This window comes from Lathyrus oleraceus, chromosome 2 (genome assembly GCF_024323335.1).
Source record: "Lathyrus oleraceus cultivar Zhongwan6 chromosome 2, CAAS_Psat_ZW6_1.0, whole genome shotgun sequence".
Classification (NCBI taxonomy): Eukaryota; Viridiplantae; Streptophyta; class Magnoliopsida; order Fabales; family Fabaceae; genus Lathyrus; species Lathyrus oleraceus.
In genome coordinates, this window is record NC_066580.1 from 68,273,941 (window position 1) to 68,294,285 (window position 20,345).

General features: G+C 34.6%; 1 non-coding gene across 1 annotated transcript; it reads left to right on the plus strand.

Annotated features, from left to right (window-relative positions):
* Nucleotides 1–18,748: 18,748 nt before the first annotated feature.
* Nucleotides 18,749–18,820, plus strand: TRNAT-UGU (transfer RNA threonine (anticodon UGU)). The gene has a single exon. It is a non-coding gene; the product is annotated as a tRNA-Thr (tRNA).
* The last annotated feature ends 1,525 nt before the right edge of the window (nucleotides 18,821–20,345 follow it).

Sequence of the window (20,345 nt, forward strand, 5' to 3'; positions counted from 1 at the left end):
AGATTTATGCTGATAAGGTGCATGTGCCGCCGAATCCTTTGAATGTGATGTCTTCGCCGTGGCCTTTCGCTATGTGGGGCATCGATATGATTGGAAAGATTGAGCCGACCGCTTCCAATGAGCATCGCTTCATCCTTGTTGCCATTGACTATTTCACCAAGTGGGTCGAAGCAGCGTCATTTGCGAAGGTCACCAGACATGTGGTTGCCCGATTCATCAAGAAAGAAATCATTTGTCGCTATGGGATTCCCGAAAGAATCATTACTGATAATGGTTCTAATCTCAACAACAAAATGATGAAGGAGTTGTGCCAGAGCTTCAACATTCAGCATCACAATTCTTCCCCTTACCGCCCTAAGATGAACGGTGCTGTTGAAGCGGCAAATAAGAACATAAAGAAGATTGTGTAGAAGATGGTCGTTACGTACAGAGATTGGCATGAGATGCTACCCTTCGCCTTGCATGGGTACCGTACTTCAGTACGTACATCGACCGGGGCAACCCCTTACTCCCTTGTGTATGGTATGGAAGTAGTCCTACCTGTTGAAGTGGAGATTCCTTCTCTAAGAGTCTTGTTGGATGTCAAGTTCGACGAAGCTGAATGGATTCGGACAAGGTTCAATGAGTTTAGTCTTATCGAAGAGAAGCGAATGGCAGCCATTTGTCATGGGCAGTTGTATCAAAGTCGGATGAAGAGAGCCTTTGATCAGAAAGTGCGTCCTCGATGTTTCAAGGTCGGAGATTTGGTGTTGAAAAGGATCCTTCCTCCTCAGACAGATCACAGGGGCAAGTGGACTCCTAACTATGATGGACCATATACTGTCACCAAGGTTTTTGATGGTGGGGCCTTAATGCTTGCAACGATGGATGGTGAAAACTTCACTTCCCCGGTGAACTCAGACGCAGTTAAAAAAATACTTCGCATGAAATAGACCCGCTGGACAATAAAAAGAGTAGTCCAGGCAAAAATGGGCATCCCGGTGAACCAAGAAAATGAAAAAGGTTCGGGCAAAAATTAGGGATTAAAAGTGAAAAGATTGTACACCCGGTAAGTTGATAACTTGAAAAGGCAACTTAGGCAAAAATGGGTATCCCGGTGGATTGAAAATCCGAAAAGGGCGATCCAAGAAAAAGTTAAGGATTAAGCGAATGACTGCGTTCTGAGTAGTTTTGAATCTCATCTCGTGTCAATGACTGGAAACTTTTGAAGGATAGGAAACAGTCCAATCACTCTTTCAGAAAGCTGATCATCTGGAGGATCTTGAAGACGAGCAAGTCATAGCAGAATTGGAACCCAATAGAAATCCATTTCACATTGCCATTAGATTAATGTCTGTTTTTATCTGTTGTGCGATTACCTCTTTCCAGGGATTGCTTCCTGATGTAAATGCCTATTCAGAGGCCGTTCAATCAATAAAATCATGTTATTCAGTATATCTCTGTTTTCATTTTCATTTTTCTGTTTTGTTTGCAAAAATGACGTCCGAATTTTTGATAAACATTGCATCATGACACATAAGAGCTTTACAGGTACATGCTTAATAAACATTTAAAATTGCTGTAAATTTTAAGTGCTTTGGATCGTCTATTCAGAACAGGTACCCTTGGGGCATTTCCTTAAAATCCCCTGCAGATGATCATGAATGTTTTCCACCAACAGACGAATTCGGTATCTTATCCCTGCAGAGCTGATCAGAGCGTTGGATTCTTCAATCCCCTGTAGGTTCTCACCATTGTACCTCCCCCCAAGCGGTGGTTTTAGATTATACACTCCCCAGTAGAGTTGACAGTGTCAGACTATATACCCCCAGTGGAGTTGACAGTGCCAGATTGTATCTTCCCAGCAGAAGCGGCTGCTCCTCAGAGTTCGAGGCCAGATCGATAATCCCAATGCCAGATCCATGGTTTCTTTCCTTGAAGCAGAACCTCGGTACCATATCGGTGTTTGCTTCCCCCTGCTGAGTCATCTCTCGCAGATCGTGGTTGCCAGAACCACTATCGCTTTCCCCAACAGTAGGTTTTCAGTGTCGTTCTCTCCCAGTCAGAATCTCGGTATTTCGTCATTGCTAGAACACCGTGTGGCGGGTCATTTCCCCACAGAATTCTTTACGCTATGCATCTCCAGCAGCCTTGCCAGGGTCCAGAAGATGGTGATCATTTCCCCATCAGATCCTCTTGCCTCAGCTTGGCATTCTACCCAGCATTTCGCATCCCTGCATGTAGAATCATATTGCATTGCATCCTCCCAAATCGCGTAGCATTTCCATTTTCATGGAGCATTACGCCATTGAAAAATTCAAACATACGCATGTAAGCATAAAACATTCTCGGTATCCCAAGTGATAAGCCAGAAGTTGTTTCCAGTACTCAGACTGAAGATTGTTCATGACTTACCTTTGTTATCCCTAGCAAGTGTGATTGGCCCATGCGCCGCCTCTATTATCGTTCCCTATTTCTGCCGATGCTGACAGGCATGAAGTTTTTCCGGTATTCAGACCGAAGTGGCATTCAGGCCAATTTTCCGATATTCAGATCGAAGTGGCGTTCAGGCTAGTTTTCCGATGTTTAGATCGAAGAAGTTTCCGACGTTCAGGTCGATGCAACTTGCGGCATTCAGGCCAGTTTTCCGATGTTCAGATCGAAGAAGTTTTCGACGTTCAGGTCGATGCAACTTGCGACATTCAGGCCAGTTTCCGGTATTCAGACCGAAGTGGCATTCAGGCCAGTTTCCGGTATTCAGACCGAAGTGGCGTTCAGGCCAGTTTTCCGATGTTCAGATAGAAGAAGTTTCCGACGTTCAGGTCGATGCAACTTGTGGCATTCAGGCCAATTTTCCGATATTCAGATGGAAGTGGCATTCAGGCCAATTTTCTCGTATTCAGACCGAAGTGGCGTTCAGGCCAGTTTTCCGATGTTCAGATCGAAGAAGTTTCCGACGTTCAGGTCGATGCAACTTGTGGCGTTTAGGCCAGTTTTCCGATGTTCAGATCGAAGAAGTTTCCGACGTTCAGGTCGATGCAACTTGTGGCGTTCAGGCCAGTTTTCCGATGTTCAGATCGAAGAAGTTTCCGATGTTCAGGTCGATGCAACTTGTGGCATTCAGGCCAATTTTCCGATGTTCAGATCGAAGAATTTTCCGACGTTCAGGTCGACGCAACTTGTGGCATTCAGGCCAGCCTCTCGGTGTTCAGACCGATATTAATAATCTCATATCTCCCGATGTTCAGATCGAAGTCATTTCCAGTATTCAGACTGATGAGCGGCATTCAGGCCATGGTTATTTTTGTGTTACCATTTATTTTGGTATCTAGGTTAACATTCTTTTTCGGTATTCAGACTGACTCTCACCGTACCAGACGGAGTCTTCTTTCAAGACCACCTCTTTGCCGATTCTGACAGGCATTGTTACTTCACTTTACTTCAATGCAAATTTTTGGGCTTTTATTGTATTCAATCCCTTGATACCTCGAAAGCACGAAAACCGAGGCTATCTTCTTTCCAGGTCTCCACTTGATTGAATAGGGGCAACTGTAATACCCCAAAATTTACCCTTCATTTTTCCTGGAAGCATACGCTTTACACCTCATGCATGCATTCATTTTTAGGTCATTTAGCATTTGCATTTCATCATGGCAATTGGAATCGGATCCAAGAAGCTTGAACATCATCCAAGACACTTTGTGGGTCCTATCTGGGTGATCAGTCAACACAAGGGAATGGCTTGAGATACTTCCAACAGGGGTCTATTCGTCAGTCAAAATGTTAATCTTGAAGGAGCAAAGGTTTGTTCATGAGCTGTCATGCTCGCTAGGCGAAGCCCACGTGTTTTGAAAGAAAAAAAAACGAAAAACGAAAAATATATATATATATATATATATATATATATATATATATATATATAAATAAATAAATAAAAGAAAAATCTTGGACTTGGACCTCTATCATTTGAGCCCACAGGTCCACAAAAATCAGGTTATAAATTCAGAGTTTCAGTGAAACAAGAGGCCATTCTACTCCTATTACCCTGTCTGGGAAAAAGATAGTGAGAGAAGAACCCTGGGGAAAAAGATAGTGAGAGAAGAGCTAACAGAGTTCAGAGCAACCTCCAGGCAACTCTGAAAGGTTCATTCTGACTCACACACTTTCAGCTCAAGAAAACCCTAACATTGGTTCGCAAATCCAGCCGTGCCATTTGACTTCAACCGATCTCTCCAATCAGGTTTGCCCTTATTCCCATTACCTTTGTGCTTTGAAGTTGAATACTCTGAATGTTTGAGGTATGATGGATGAATTTCATTAGGTTTTTGCCCACGGGTTCATAATTATGTATGAATGTATAAATAATGCCTTGAATGCTTAATCGTTTAATTTCTGAAGTGTATGCCACAGGGTTTGAGGTTTCTGAAACCATACTGTTATCCATGAAAAACCATACTGTTTTGCTCTAATCTGACTTACGTTTGTCATAGCATGTTTTCTCCTAATCCTTATCTTGTTTCACTAACCCTTTTGTTGAGTTTTTGTGAAGGCTCACATGACTTTTGCAGGGATAGCTCGCTGGATATTCCACTTTGCTTGTGGGATACCATTTGGGAGATTTATTCTGATTGCCTTGTTGGCACATTTACTTTATGCATGTTTGTTTTGTATGTGTTCGTATCCCCGCAGGTAGCGCGGTTCCTTCGTCAAGGACTGCCTTTTTGCATGAGCATCCTAAACCCTAACCCTTCATTGATTTTTCTTCTCCTAAACACACGTTTACTCCTTCTACTACAGGTGAGTAAGTCTCCAAAGGTCGAGCATCCGGTAGATTGCGTAGTAACGTCGTCCTCCCCCAAAACATAATCCTTAACCCCGTAGTTAGCCGAACTACGGCTTGCTTTGATTCTCATTCCAGATGAGATACATAGGCATAAGACATTATGTCTTAGCGAGCACACATCCCCCCAACCCATAGGTCAGCCGAGCTACGAAGACTCTGATTCTCATATTCAGATGAGATACGTATGCAGTGGATGCGACATCCGCGCGAGTCATTTTCATTTAACCCCTTTTTTTAGTAAACAGCGCAAGATAAACACACACCCTTTAGACAAGAACTACAAAAGTGGATCCCGTAGAGTACTACGGATGCGTAGGGGTGCTAATACCTTCCCTTCTCATAACCGACTCCCGAACCCAAGATTTGGTTGCGAGACCTTGTCTTTTCCTTTCCTCTTTTCAGGTTTACTTCGAGCATTTCCTTTCCCTCCTTTGGGATAAATAACGCACGGTGGCGACTCTTCTGTCATTTTCTTTCGCCGGTTGTTTTTCCGCACACTGTATTTTTCAGGTTGCAACAAGAACCATCTCAAAGGAGTGTACTAAGTGTAAAAACCTATAGATCATGTTCTAAAAGTTCTCAAAGTCTTGATCCCATCTATCAGATACTATAGGTTATGATGACTGAATCATCAACCCATAATATTCTCAAGAGAAACTCGTCTGAGTGTAGTATCTATCACGTAACAACTGTTATCAAGTCTACACCTGAACAGTCTCCGCACTACGTCCTAAATAGGCCAAGTTGGGTTAAATGTTCTACGGTCCTCAGCTTCTCGGACCCCTAAATTAGAGAAAGTGATGTCTATCCATGAATTACTTGTATGACATCAGTAACTCTAAAGAGGTCTCCACGGAGTGGGGGATCTCATGTCAACTCTTTATGGACTACTCCATTAAAGCTAACATAACTATACCACCCTCATATCTTAGATTGCACTCAAGTTCGGGTTAGAACTTATCTCACCACACAGAGATCACAAGCACAACAGGCAGAGTATCATACAACAATATATACAAACAAACATCAAATATACAAATATATACACACAAAAAGGTAGGTTAAGCCCACTGAGGACTACTTCCCAGCAGATTCGCCACTTAATTTTTGTAGCGGTAAATTCATGGCCATCAAGCTATGGATAAACTTGACGTCAGTAAAACCAGAGTCGCCACCGCACTTTTATTGTTTCCAAAGCTAAATGGAAAAAGTACGAACAAAACCCAAAGATAAGAAGTTTTCAAATCAAAACTAATAAAATGTCAGAGATTACAGATAAAGGGGTTGGTTACACAGAGGGAAGGTGTTAACACCCAAAGTGTTCTAGGTACTCCTAGGGAGCCCTTTTTTGTGTGCATATGTTTTTGGTCTAAATCATTTTTGATAAAAATATAGAGTGGGGAGATGAGAAAAAAATTCATTAATTATATTTTTCTTTGACAAGACCTTCGGTCTTATACCTATGTACCAACATAAAAATGAGGGATCAAACCCCCGTAGCTCATGGTAAAAATTTCAAAGAAGTTGATGAATTGATTTTAACTAAAGTTTAAATGAAAAGGCACAAAAGGACCAAAGATTTAAATGGGGTTGTTAGTTCTTTTTTTCTTTTTGAAATTAAAGTCAATATGGTTAAGTTCATTCACAAGTTTGATTTATAAAAAAGTTTGAAAATTCAATGGCATAAGGCCAAAGTTTCTACTCATTAAAACATGTCTAAGTTTGAAATCACAAGCAAAGAAGGTTTTGAAAAGTGGGAGAGATTTTTAAATTAAAGAAGTGGGAGGAAATGAAGGGACTATCCTAGACAAAAAATTAAAAGTTAAGAGTTGAAAAGATCTTACCAATGGGATGCAATCCAACAGACAAGAATGTCATATAGAAACTCATTTTTCTTTGGACTTTATCAAGCAACAATCATAAGAAATATCCAAGTAAACCATATGAAGACCAAGGCATCAAATAAAGATATCCATAATATCCAAGCAAGCAATCCAAGATCTAGTAGTCTTCAATGCATCAGATGGATCAGATGAAATGTTCCTTTGATAAATTGGTAGAAACAATCATCAAACATAATCAACATAACAATTAAGCATAGAGACAAAGTGACAGATGAATAGAGGGGTACTTCAGGCTTGCATCAGATGAAAGGCGTTGTCAAAGATAGCTAAGACTCAAATGATGGCATTGGCCAAGTGCTTTAGCATAGGGAATATTGCCTACTTCTAATTCCAAAAATCCAGATCAATTCCAACAGTCCACCAAGATGTTTTTTAGGATTTTTGTTGTTATTAAGTATTTTAAGGTCCTAAGACCACAAACAAAAATAAAGACAAGCAAACAAAATATACAATCACAAGATATGGCTCAAATGAGCAAAGTGAAAATGACTGAAACATAAACATTTTGTATGAAATGTAAATGGCAATGAATGATAAAGATACTGAATTTAAATTGCATTAAGTAAATGACTTGAAGAAAAGCAACATTAATAAAAGTTAGTCAATGGTTAGCCAAATGTTAGTGAAGAGTTTTAATTGTTTAAGTCATTCTTTGAGGAACACTCAACCATTCATTCACAAGTATGAATCCATGAACCAAGACATTATTCATGAGAAGGGCTCCAACTTGGATAAATCAACAAGTATGCCACTAGCTCTCATGAATGGAAAAAAGGTCAAGTTTTCACACAATGCCATGAAGAATGGAAGACCTTACAATCTCACTTACTAGAATGATATGCCTTGCGGGACAAATTTAGCTCTGTGTTAAGCAATTGTAATTGGACTTATGTAGAAGTCACAACTATCTGAGGCCGGGAAATAAAAATATAGGTGTTAATGCATGTTAGAGATTTGGTACAAAGAATCAAACTCCTAAAACATACCACACACTAAAAAAAATGGGAAGGACCTATCTCCGTCAGACTCATGTTGATTTATCTGACACAAGGTCATTGATGAATCAACTAGCATTAGACATGAAGAGAATTCATTGGACAATGATGGATTAGGGAAGAATAGGGATGAAGATAAAGAGGGAATGAGAAATAGAAACCCAAATTGATCATAGGAGTAATTTCATCTGATCAATACTATCCATTCTTCTTGGGAGATGAAATGTACATTTCATCAATCCCCTAAATCCAATAGTATTGGTCAAACAAAAGTCAAGTCAACCATGATCAAGGTCAAACAGAAAGTCAAACATCATAAGACCATAAAAATGGCTTAGCATAATTTTTAAACAATTATTCAATTAAAAATCAAATTAAAAATGAATTAAAATGCATTTTAAAATGGACAAAACCTCAAATCCCTTCAAAACACCAAATAAATGGGCAAGGGATTTATCCTAGGTCAAACAAGGTCAAAGGATCTTAGACAATAAACTTCACAATTTTTGGAAATTCAGAAGTATTTTAAAAATATTTAAAACAAGTTAAAAATCATTTAATTCATGAAAAATATCAAAATTAATCCAAAAAATGATTTTAATTAAAAATATGGAAGACGAAAATATTTACAGATTTTGGTGAAAGTCCCATATTTTTTGGATTAAAAATGAAATTAATATGAATTAAACAAAATAAATGGATTAAATGAAAATCAGAAATTAAAAAGAAAATAGAAAAAACAATGGCCATCGGATCTCCCTCATTAATTGAGGTGGCAGATCTGATGGCCAAGCGCAAGTGTTCTATTGTGTACTACAGTCAACACGTCACATGCTTGGTATTTAAAAGGAAAGGCTCTGATTAAAACATTCCAACAAGATCAGATGGTCAGGATGCACGCCAATACATCGCCAGAGCCCTAGCTCCCGTCATCTTCTCCGGTGGACCTCACCGACTGGTCCCAACCAAAGTTCACTAAAATGAAAAGTGCATACACCATTTTAAAGAGAAAAAGCTCAGGAGCTCGAATCTGGCTTCAATTTCTCCTAATTCCAAGTATATTGAAAGATACAAGGAATTGAATTTTGAGGTACATGATCTGAGTTGCTTCGAGTTGACCTCAAAGCAACTCAATCTTGTTGCCTAGATTGGTAGGACTTTAGACAACCAATAAACAAGTAAAATTATGGAGAAATGAGGGAGAATCGAAGACTTAAAAATCTGGAAAAATCACCTTCGGGTTGCAGTGATTTGGCTTGATCTCAATGTAATTCCACTTGGTTCTTCCTCCTCTTGCTTGCAGTGAGTGATTGAGATAAAAAGGGCTATGAATTATTGGAGTTCTTGTCCCCAAACATAAATGGAATCAAGAACTCGATTTGAATGAAATCCTCAAGAAATTCTATGGAATGGGGTTCTGGGATTGCTTGGCAAGGCTTGGGAAGAAGGGTTACCTCAAACTGAGGTCAATGAGTTCATTATATAAGCCATGGAAAGTGATATTCACACCATTTGAATTTTGAGCCAAAAATAGAAATCCAAGTGCATGGGTGCATGGGAATTTTCTAGGCCTAAAATGATCATTGCAAACCACTCCAATTCATGCACAAATGCTATTGATGTCATAACATGGAGCCACGCAAAGTTAAATGGATTTTGAGTTCAAAAGTTGCCAAAACAAACCATGTAAAGTATACATGCGCAAGTCCCTCAATTTTTGTCCAAATGGAGTGATCTTGGATGCTTTGGAAAGGTGACATCAAGGGGAAAAACTTTGATGTTGAACACTTTTCATTTGGAGCTTGGATCATGATGAATTTTGAGGTGGAATTTGGAGAAATCAAACATGGTTGAAAATTTTGTAAGTACAAAGTCAAATGACCACTTCTTCCACCTTGAATAACTTTTGCTATGACCTCCAAATGAAATTGGTTTCTTCACCAAAGTTGTAGATATTTCATTCTTATTAAATTTGGTAACAAATTTGATACCATTTGGATTTTGCATGAGGCAATTATGGATTTTAGAAGTTGAGGAAAATTGCTTGTTCAATGGTAATGGCCCAAAATGATCTATAATGTTTCCTCTTGGCACATGCACTTTCAAGTTGAATTTGACATTTCTAAAAGAATAAAATTTGGATAAGACATATTGAAATTAATCATGAAACTTGGATATACTTCATATCATACAAATTGAGCAAGTTATGGTCCTTGGAAGTTGGCCTTCTAACTAGGGCACAAACAAAATGACCTGTAATATTTCACCATAAAAAATTACTTTACAAGCAAAAATAGATCTTGGCACCAACATTAAAGTTGTTTTTAATGTCACAAAGAAAAACTTTGCTCTTGGAATCATTTTCATATGACCAAAATTTTAGGAGATAGGGTCTAGGGTACCCTAGATATGACCAGTTGAATTCCTCTGGTCAACCTCTTTGAACCAATTTGAAAGCTTGAAGTTCCTTTGATATTTGGGGCTCATGGAGAATAATATATGCTTGATATGATTTATAATGGAGTATCCCTTGATATCTTTGACCAATTGTTGAAGAAACATGCTGAGGAAGTCACAAAAGATACCCAGATAAATTAGGGCTTCCAAGGCAAACAAGCTTCAAACTCTTGATGAATTCTTGATCAAAATGATAAATGAAGAACATGGGGGTCCATATATTATGCTTAGAACCATTTTTAACCTTTCCTTGACTGATTTCTTGCACTAAGGGTCTCAAACCCTAAATATGAGCTTGATAAGGCACATATGGATGCACCTACTACCTACAAAAAGAAATGAAACTACACATAGACATATTTTTGGTATTTTGGTTAGTAAATAAAGAAAAATAAAGTATGATAAAATCAAATGTTCTTGGTGATCTCTCCCAATACAAACCCAATGAAAAAGGGGTGAGGAGGATACCAATGTGTGATCCCAAAGCAAATGCAAATGATGGGATAACATGAGGGATCTTAGGATCAAAATCGGGGTCTTACAATATGCACCAAAGGTTTATAGAGGTTTGTCCTAACCACTTGGCCTACTCATATCCCCAATAATTTCTTCTTGAGAGTTTCCACTATGATATGAGCTTTTTTACAAGTTTTGCCCATGAACCTCCTTACAAACAGACTAGAGTTTTACATTGGTTATCCTCCAAATCAAACATGAGTTTTAAATATGGATACCTCCCAACCAAACACAATATTTTAACATTTGGACAATCTCAAACCAAATGAGATCTTTTAATACCAAGCTAAGCTCACAAACCAAATGCGAGTTTTTAATAGGATAATCTTGGAAACCAAACAAAGGTTTTACAATGTTCACCTCAACAACCAAACAATAGAATTTCAATTAGTTTAGCTCAGAATCAAAACAACATTATCACAAGAGAGATATTGCAACAATGGCCCACACTAAAATAAAACTACCTCACATATAAAAATTCACTCTCAAAGCACTATGGAAAAAGTGAAGAAATAAAGAGACATGAGAGTGAAAATGAGTATTCAAAATACATTTTCTGGTGTATTTTTAAATGAGGAAAACCCTCTATTTATAGAACATAGTTTGGCCAACAATTGGAAACGATCCATAGGCCTTTTAATTCTTATAATCTATTATGCATATCACATAATCGACTATGCATTTGATATATAAAAGGTTTTTAAATTGCATCATCATTAATTAATTAGGAGACCTAATAACCAAATATTAGGGTTACAAAGGTGATAATTGAATAACCTAATGGGATAATAATTTTTTCATGTAAAATACCATTTTAATTAATTAGAAAGAGTCTCTAATCCATTATATAGCCGTAAAAGGTTTTATGGTAGTTTTAATAAAATCATAGAAGCTTTTCCCACCATTCAAGTGTGTGTGTGTGTGTGTGTGTGTGTGTGTGTGTGTGATTTTCCATAGTTATTCAAGAACCAATCATATGCCTTTACTGACACAGAGAAGACAAACTTTCAAACTTTATATATTTCCTGCCTCTGAAGATTCAAGATATCTTGCTTGGTACACAATGATTCTGAACTTCATCTAATACTTGGATTCTTCTATTTGATAAGGCCTAATATCTCTTCTTGACAGGTATCATCATCAAAGAGATTTCTTGATCAGAGATCATTAGGGATTCCACAAAGTGTCGTTTGATATTTGGTGTTGTCCTTCTTAGATAGGCTTTGACATCTTGATATATAAGCACAACAACTTGATCATTATATTAGATGGAGACTTCACCTCACATCATTGTCATTATCAAAATTAAAAATAGGTCAACAGATTATTGTAGTCATTATTTCTGCAAGCACGTAAATCCATATTCTCTCCCTTTTTAATGATGACAACACGTCTTTTAGAGAGATGGATAAACAAGAAAATAAAGATGATAGAGTGAAGTGGTTAAACTCCTCTTGAAAAATATAGAGAGTATACCCTACTCCCACTGTGTGTATACTTCTTTCCCTTTGGCATTATCAAAAAGACAAAGTGATAAACATATATGGAAGATATTCAAGAACATAGATAACATAATAAAACATGACCTGCATTTAAATTCTAAAAAATGTTTCATTAATTAGAATAGGGATTTCAAATACAATAAGTGGGAAAAGATGTAGGAATTTAAACACTCTTAAGAAAAAAAATGTGAAACATCCACTAGCTATCACTACTATCATCATTCTTAAATTTGGATTTTCCTTATGTATTCTTTGAAGAGCTAGAGAATTTTCCTGTGAGATTGCAAGAATGGTGTTCACTTTTTCATTAGCTGAGACTGGTGGAGCTTTGACTGATTCTTCTTCAATTGGATCATTCCTTAATTCATCTTAAAAGACACAAACCTTGATTTGGATTAAAGAAGTTGAGTTGATCCGATAGTGGATTGCATCTAATGTTTCACCTTCAAAGTCAACTCCAGATATGGCCAAGATCGTGGTGATCAGACTTCCATGGGCCAACCTAGTTGAGTGACTTATTCTAGAATATGACATGTGGTTAAAAATAACATTTACATAATTTGTTGAGAAATTTTAAGTTAGAATCCACATAACAACAATGTCTTGCTTTATCAGGACTCAATAATTTACTTGTCTTGGAAAGAGTATGCGAGTAAGAAAATAGTGTACACTAACATCTAACTTTCATGAATTTTGACTTAATAGGGAGAGTCGTGTCATTCATTGGATCAACAAGGAAGTTTGAAATAGCAATGATGTGACTCAATTTCTTTGATCTAGAAGACCCGTAATAGGTGAAAGATTTATTTAAGTAGGGTAACTCAAACATTTTTCCAAAATCATCTTTGGAGAAAATCCATAGGAAGGGATGAGTGTACCTTCATATAGCAAAGTTTCTGAGATTATTTTTGTGAGAATATCCATAAAATTAATGGAGATTATTCCAAAAAAAAAGAAGAGAAAATTGAAAAATATTTCAAAAACGAGCTTTCTAATCGATTACAACTATGGCTTAATTGATTAGATGTTCAAAAAGGTTGAGATTTAATGTGTTCCTTATTAATGAGTTGATTTTCTTAAGATTTGCAAAATATACATTATGATCTCTCCTAAATATTTGAAGTAGAAGTAAGTTGTAATCGATTATCCCTTAGGTCTAATCGATTATCAGACTGCTTCCATCCTTTCTTGCATCTTTTGTGCCTTGGAATAATCTTAGGCTAGATGGATTACTTTTGGCACCCCCATTATTCAACATTGCACTCATTTTCCTAGATATTTCAATTTTTTATCTGCTTTCTTGCTAAAGGCATAAATAACTCAAGCCAAAAATATGTTAGTGATAAAATAATATTCACTAAGCATGAAAAGACCACTTGCCAGACAATTTCCTCAGAGTTTTCCAATTCATTTTTTACCAAGTGTTTTACCTCTAAAATTTTAAGATATCTTGAGAAACTCCCCCTTGTAAGGGAACAACAAACAATGTCAAAACTCCATCTCTACAGACGACTGAATACGAGAGTTGGTTAAAGCATTATAAGGAGTGATACAATATAAGATCCTCATACTCCATAACTATTAGGACCATCACGATTGTTGAGTACCACTATAAATTACAACTAACAACTTGATCAAACATGACTGTTGAGCACTATCATCAATACAAACAAACAACACGACTGTTAAGCACTATCATCAACGCCAACAAACAACTTGATCACACTTTATCAAGGATCATCAACCTCCATTGAATAAACTCAATCAATGCCAAAAAAAAATTGAACGGGTCATTAGACTTATCTTTTATACTCACAATATACACATGATTTGCATAACTTTATTAAATTCACGATAAGCCCCATCAAAGATGCAAAGTATTCCCTAATAAATAGATCAAGTTTTCCCCTTTTGTACCTAGATCTTTTTGGGTCCTGGTGCGTTAGTCATTTTAAGAGGTGTTGAGCTATTATCTTTACACCATATTAATTAAGCATAGAAAAAATGTTCAATATGATCAAACTTGTTACAAAAAATGTACTTATAGATTAGACAATTAGATTTCTTTCTATCATGGAAAATATTTTAAACGATTTATTCAATTTATAACCTAAGTCATTTTTATTAAACGAAGCCCTTTAACTAGAAATAATTAAATCGAACTTATATTTACCCTTAGTGGATTTCTCTAAGGTTTAATACAAGCTAGTTGCTTGATTTTCAAAGATTCACAAGATTCATATTTATCTAATTTTAGGGATTCACTTCTAATGCTAGCAATTTCTTCACCAATAATCGTATTGTCATTTTATAAGAATTCAATATATTCCTTAAGATAAATAATCCTCTTATCTAATTTATAATTCTCTTTACTAAGCTTAAACATTTGATTAACTTAAAGAAGTTACCTCGGTGTTATCTTCTTTCGAAGCTTTGAGGTACGCATGATCTTGTTTATCAAAATCCCTTATTTGAGAAGGCACTTCATAATAGTCTTTCGATGCATCGTTAGGTATATTCTTGAAAACATCTTTGAATGAATATCTTCATGATTCTCTTGATGTTTCCTTTGTTGATTCATCGTTCTTTGTAACCTCTTCTTCACATGAGAGTTGACATGAAGGATCTCTAGAAATTCTTCATGAAGTTGATTATTCAGAGATTCTAGACGTCGAATCCCCAAATATTCATCTCTACTTTTGTTAGATGAAGCTTCTTAAAATATTCTACTGGATGAAACTTCTTTAACATTTTCATAGGACGGTGACTCTTAAAATGACCCTTCATTTATCAAGATTGTTGATTCAAAAAACTCTAGTGGTGTTGATTTTTCACTTTCATCTTGAAGTGTTTTTCTTGATGAAGATGACAATGATGAGGAAGATGAAGATCTATCTTATTCTTCCTTAAGAATGTGTTTGTTTCAAGGTTTAAACTTATATTCCTTGGAATGATATTCCTAAGAATATTATTCTCGTGAATATTATTCCAACTTATGTGTTTGGTAGAAATTTAGATTCCCATGAATAATTGTAAAATTTCTTTAATTTAAAATTATAAAAAAATAATAGTAAATGTGAGTGGTAATGGGAAGTTATAGTTGATTGAACTTATTTTGATGGGAATTTATATTCCCAACATTTAAGTCTTAGAATAAAAATAGAAGAACCATGTATAAATAAGATTCTAGGGAATAACAAATACCTTGGAATAATGTTGTAAAACTTGAATAAAACATGGAAATATTGTTTTCTCATAGCCATATCCCAGGAATATTTTTTAAAACCTTGAAACAAACACACCATGAGTAACTGGATCAACTCCTTAAGTTTCTTGATAATCTCCTCCTTTCTATATTTTCTTATGAAACTCAAAAAATATACTACTATCTTTTGAATTGAGGATTGGATAAGATCTCTAATTATAAATTTTAATTCTTAGATAATTATTAGATACAAAATTCTAATATACCCTCCAAGGGTTCCAATGGTTATGTACTATTTATGAGAATAATTCCCATATTTATTTGGCATTCCAACTTCTTGAATTTGTATGTTCATTCTCTCTTGCTCGATCATCGGAGAAAATCCATGAATCATCTCAAAGGGCGTCTTTCACTTTCTTAGAGAAATCAAAATTAAAGACATAATACAATTCCTTATAACTTAAGTCATTTATCAATAGATTTTTGTCTTTAAAACCAAGAGTTACTTTTCTCCCATCCTCTTCCGTCCAATAAAAATTGGATTTATTAACTACAATGTCATCAAAGGAAAAAAATAGAAATAAACAAATCATTGATTAAACAATCTCACATTTCAAAATCATTTGCATTGTAATATTTTAAATGATAACTTTCCAAAATTCAAACCTTTCACCATCAAATGGTGGAGGTGTATTTATGAAAAGACCTTTATTAAAAACGAAAGTGTTTACCGTGATCATCTTTATCATGAGACGATTAGTTCTTAAACATGATTTGGACTCTGATGTCACTTGTTTGACAAGTTATTGTAAACACAAGAGGGGGGGGGGGGGGTGATTTCTGTTTATTTTAAAAGCGGTGTTCAAAATAAAAACTCTTTGATAAAATAAGAGTTTAAAACAGGTTTGCAAAACAAACAAGAAATAAGCAGTGAAATAAAGAAAATAAGATTTGAAAGAATGAAGTATAGTGAAAATAAATAAATGTATATAATGTAAAGAGATAAAGGAAGAGAAAAATGCACTAGATATTTATAGAGGTTTGATCTTATCATTTAGCCTACTCCCCCCTCCCCCCTTCCAATCATTATTTTGGAGATTTTCTACTATGATGTAAGTTTTTTTTATAGGTTTTGTCTACGAACCACCTTACAAACAGACTAGAGTTTCACGTTGGTTGTCCTCCAAACCTTACACGAGTTTTAATTACTGATACCTCCAAACCAAACATGATACTTTAACACCAGGACAATCTTGAACCAAACGAGAGCTTTTAATACCAGACTAAGTTCACAAACCAAACGAGAGAATTTAACAGGATGATATTAAAAACTAAACAAAGGTTTTACCATGTTCACCTCAACAATCAAAAAAGAGTTTTCAATTGATTTAGCTCAAAATCAAAAATCCTTCTCATAAAAGAGATATTACAACCCTGCCCCACACCATAACAAATTTACCTCAGAGATAAAAGATGTATTCAGAATACATTTATGCGGTTTAAAATGGAAGATTTTTAAATGATGTCATCATTAATCGATTATTCAGAAAGACTTTTAATTATGGGCTAATCAATTATGCCATATAAAAGAATTTTTTAATTGATTAGAAAAAGTCTCTAATAGTGTAGCTAGGCACCTAGTATTTTTCCGTAGTTTTAGTATAATTAGAGAAACTTTTCTGATCATTTTCGAAAATGTGTGTGTGATTTTCCTTAGTAATTTAAAAGTCAAACTTATAACTTTACATACACAGATCACTTGACACGGAGAAATAGAGCTTTCAGACTTCCTCTCTTTCACAACTCTGAAAATTCAAGATCCCTTGCTTGATTTTCCATGTTTCAACACTTATAGGACTTAACTTCTTCTATCGGATGAGCCTTGGTAGCTCTTTTTGATAGGTACCATCATTAAAGAGATTGCTTGATCAGAGATTGTTATGGATTCCAAGGAATGCTGATTGACATTTGGTGTTCTCATTCATAGATATTCTTTTCCATCTTGATCTCTAAGTACCACAACTTGATCATCACATCAGATAAAGACTTCATCTCATAGTATTGTCAACATAAAAACTAACAAAGGCAATGATTGTTGCAGTCGTTATTGCTAAAGCACATAGATCCACAAAAGTCATAAAGTAGGATGCAAAATTATGAGTTAAAGATGAAAACTAATGAAATTGGTCAAACATGATCCCCAAATCATCCATCTGATATTCCATAACCTTTTTAGGAAGGAAAATTGAACTTCTCTGAACCTGGACTTTTGTTACTATTATACTAGGACACAACACTATCTAACTCTTAGAGACTAAAAGGAGATGTCAAAACAAGAATATCATCTTCCAAAAAGAGTGGAAAACAACACCATTAATACAGGATCTAACAACATTCAATTGCCTAAAACATTTAGAGAAGTTATTTACAACCTTTTCCTAATTTCAGACACCCCTTCAATCCAAGCTTTAGAGCTATGATAACATTCTCTTTACCTTTACTTTTGACATAATCATGAAAGTAACAAGAATTAGTATCACCTTTCCTAAGCCACTTTGATCTAGATATTTGAAACAACTATGAATCTTTATTCCTTAACAAAGACCATATACTCACAATTGTTATAGATCTAGTCTCAATCTCCTCAACAAATAAGGTCCTAAGATCAGACAAAAAATCCATATTACTCACCGCCTCTTTTAAGTTGTTAATTTGAGAATCAAAATTACTAAAAACATGTTTATTCCAAGATTTTATAACAAATTTAAGAACTTAAAACTTCTCCAACATAACAAAAGTTTTTCAGCCATGAACCTCAGTATCAATCCAAGTTAAGATAATTAGCTCAAGAAAGCTACTGTGAAATAACCAATGATTATTGAATTTGAAAGGCTTAGGACTCAAAATATGATTAGTATGATTAGTATTAGGATGACAATGGATACCATGGACATGGGCACTAGTCTCCCGGTACCTGCCTTGATGAATAAGTATGATACCCATACCTACCATATATCTGTAGTGGTATCCACCAGACAGATATCCGTGGATTTTGAGATATCTGTGAATATTTACGGGTATTCATAGATATTATTATTAAAAAAAATTAAATACAAAGTATAATTAACTAACATTTCTTTATCTTTTTTTAAAAACATATAAAAATAATTTCAAATTTATCACAAAATAATAATAATAATAATAATAATAATAATAATAATAATAATAATAATAGTTGTAGATTTAACAAAATAATATTTAAGTCATTTTATCATAAAATAAAATAATATACTATACAAAACTTAAAATATTATATATTTTAAAGTTTATTTAAATGTAAACAAATTGCCCTTATAGCTCAGTGGTAGAGCGTCAGTCTTGTAAACTGAAGGTCCGTAGTTCAATCCTGCGTGAGGGCAATTATATATACATTTTATATATTTGTTCAAAGTGATTTTATATATATACATTTTATATATTTGTTCAAAGTGATTTTATATATATACATTTTATATATTTGTTCAAAGTGATTTTATATATATACATTTTATATATTTGTTCAAAGTGATTTTTATGAGTCGCAATAATTTTTTTTTTATTTTTATAATACTTGTTTTAAAGATGTTTCTCATAAAACAGTAATAATTTAGTTTTTTTTTTCCCATGAGAGTTCAGTTTATGTTTCCAAACTATCGTGGTAATTTTTTTGTAGTATTTATGTCGTTTTAAAAAACAAAGATTAAGGTGGATTTTCTTAGTTTAGTAATGAAAGAAATGATATAAAATTCTCTAAGTCATGACCTGATGTTACTTCTTGATCAATTGTTGCACTTATAATGCAAAGGCTAGGGCATTCATTTTATTAATCAATTGATTCGATATTTAATCAGTGTGTTGGCATGCTTTGCATTTAAGATAACCATTTATCTATACAAATAATCAGTTCTAAAAGGCAAACTTGTGAAAGCATCAAAGCCAAAATTCTAGGTATTTTATTCATATATCAAATGTATACATCGTATTAGCTAAACGGTAACATCACTCACTATGTTAAAACCAAACACTTTGGTTGATCCTAAAAGTATTAACGACCCTTTAGATAAATAAAATATATGGAAGACTATGGTCACCTAATCTTAATCTATAACATAAGGAAAATAAACAATGAAAAAGTGAGATGGAGACCCAATAGAAAATTGAAAAGCATGAAGAAGGTACAAAAATTATGGAGATACATGACATTTGTATATAACACAAGTTATGGTGCAAGTGCAACTACTCTATAATGAGACAATTGTTGTTAGTGATAACTCCTCTCATACACTCATAAGTCATCAAAATAAATAACAATCATAAACTCATAATTATTGGCCGACCCTAGATTGGTGTCAAGGACTTATGGTAAACTTTGCACTAAATAATTTGATTCCTTGTTTGTAGTGAATTTTATTTTGAGGCAATGCTTGGATAGGTGCTATATATGTGAATGGAAGGAGTAGACAGAGGTATATATGTGAATTTTATTTTGCACTAAGTATATTTTATTTTGAGGTAGTGCTTGGATAGGTGATAAAGTAATCACTTTTGATTGTTTGAATTTATAAATAATAAATGAAGTGGAATAAAACAAGATAGACAAATGTATAAAAAAAATTATTAAATTGACAATCAAAACTAAGCTAAATCGGAAAAAAATTTGATTTTTGTGATTTGGTTTAAAATCCTAACCAAACCTATAAAAATTGAGGTAATTTGGTTTGATTTTAATTTTAATTTTTAGTAACCGTCAAATTGATAAACTAGGACGTCTATTTGTTTATAGATTGTCTTAAAAATTGAAAATTGAAAATAGAACAAACTTAAAAATAATAATAAATTTAAGTTTAAATAGTAATACATGTAGAAGAGGAAAGATAAACAATAATATCAATAATTATATAATTT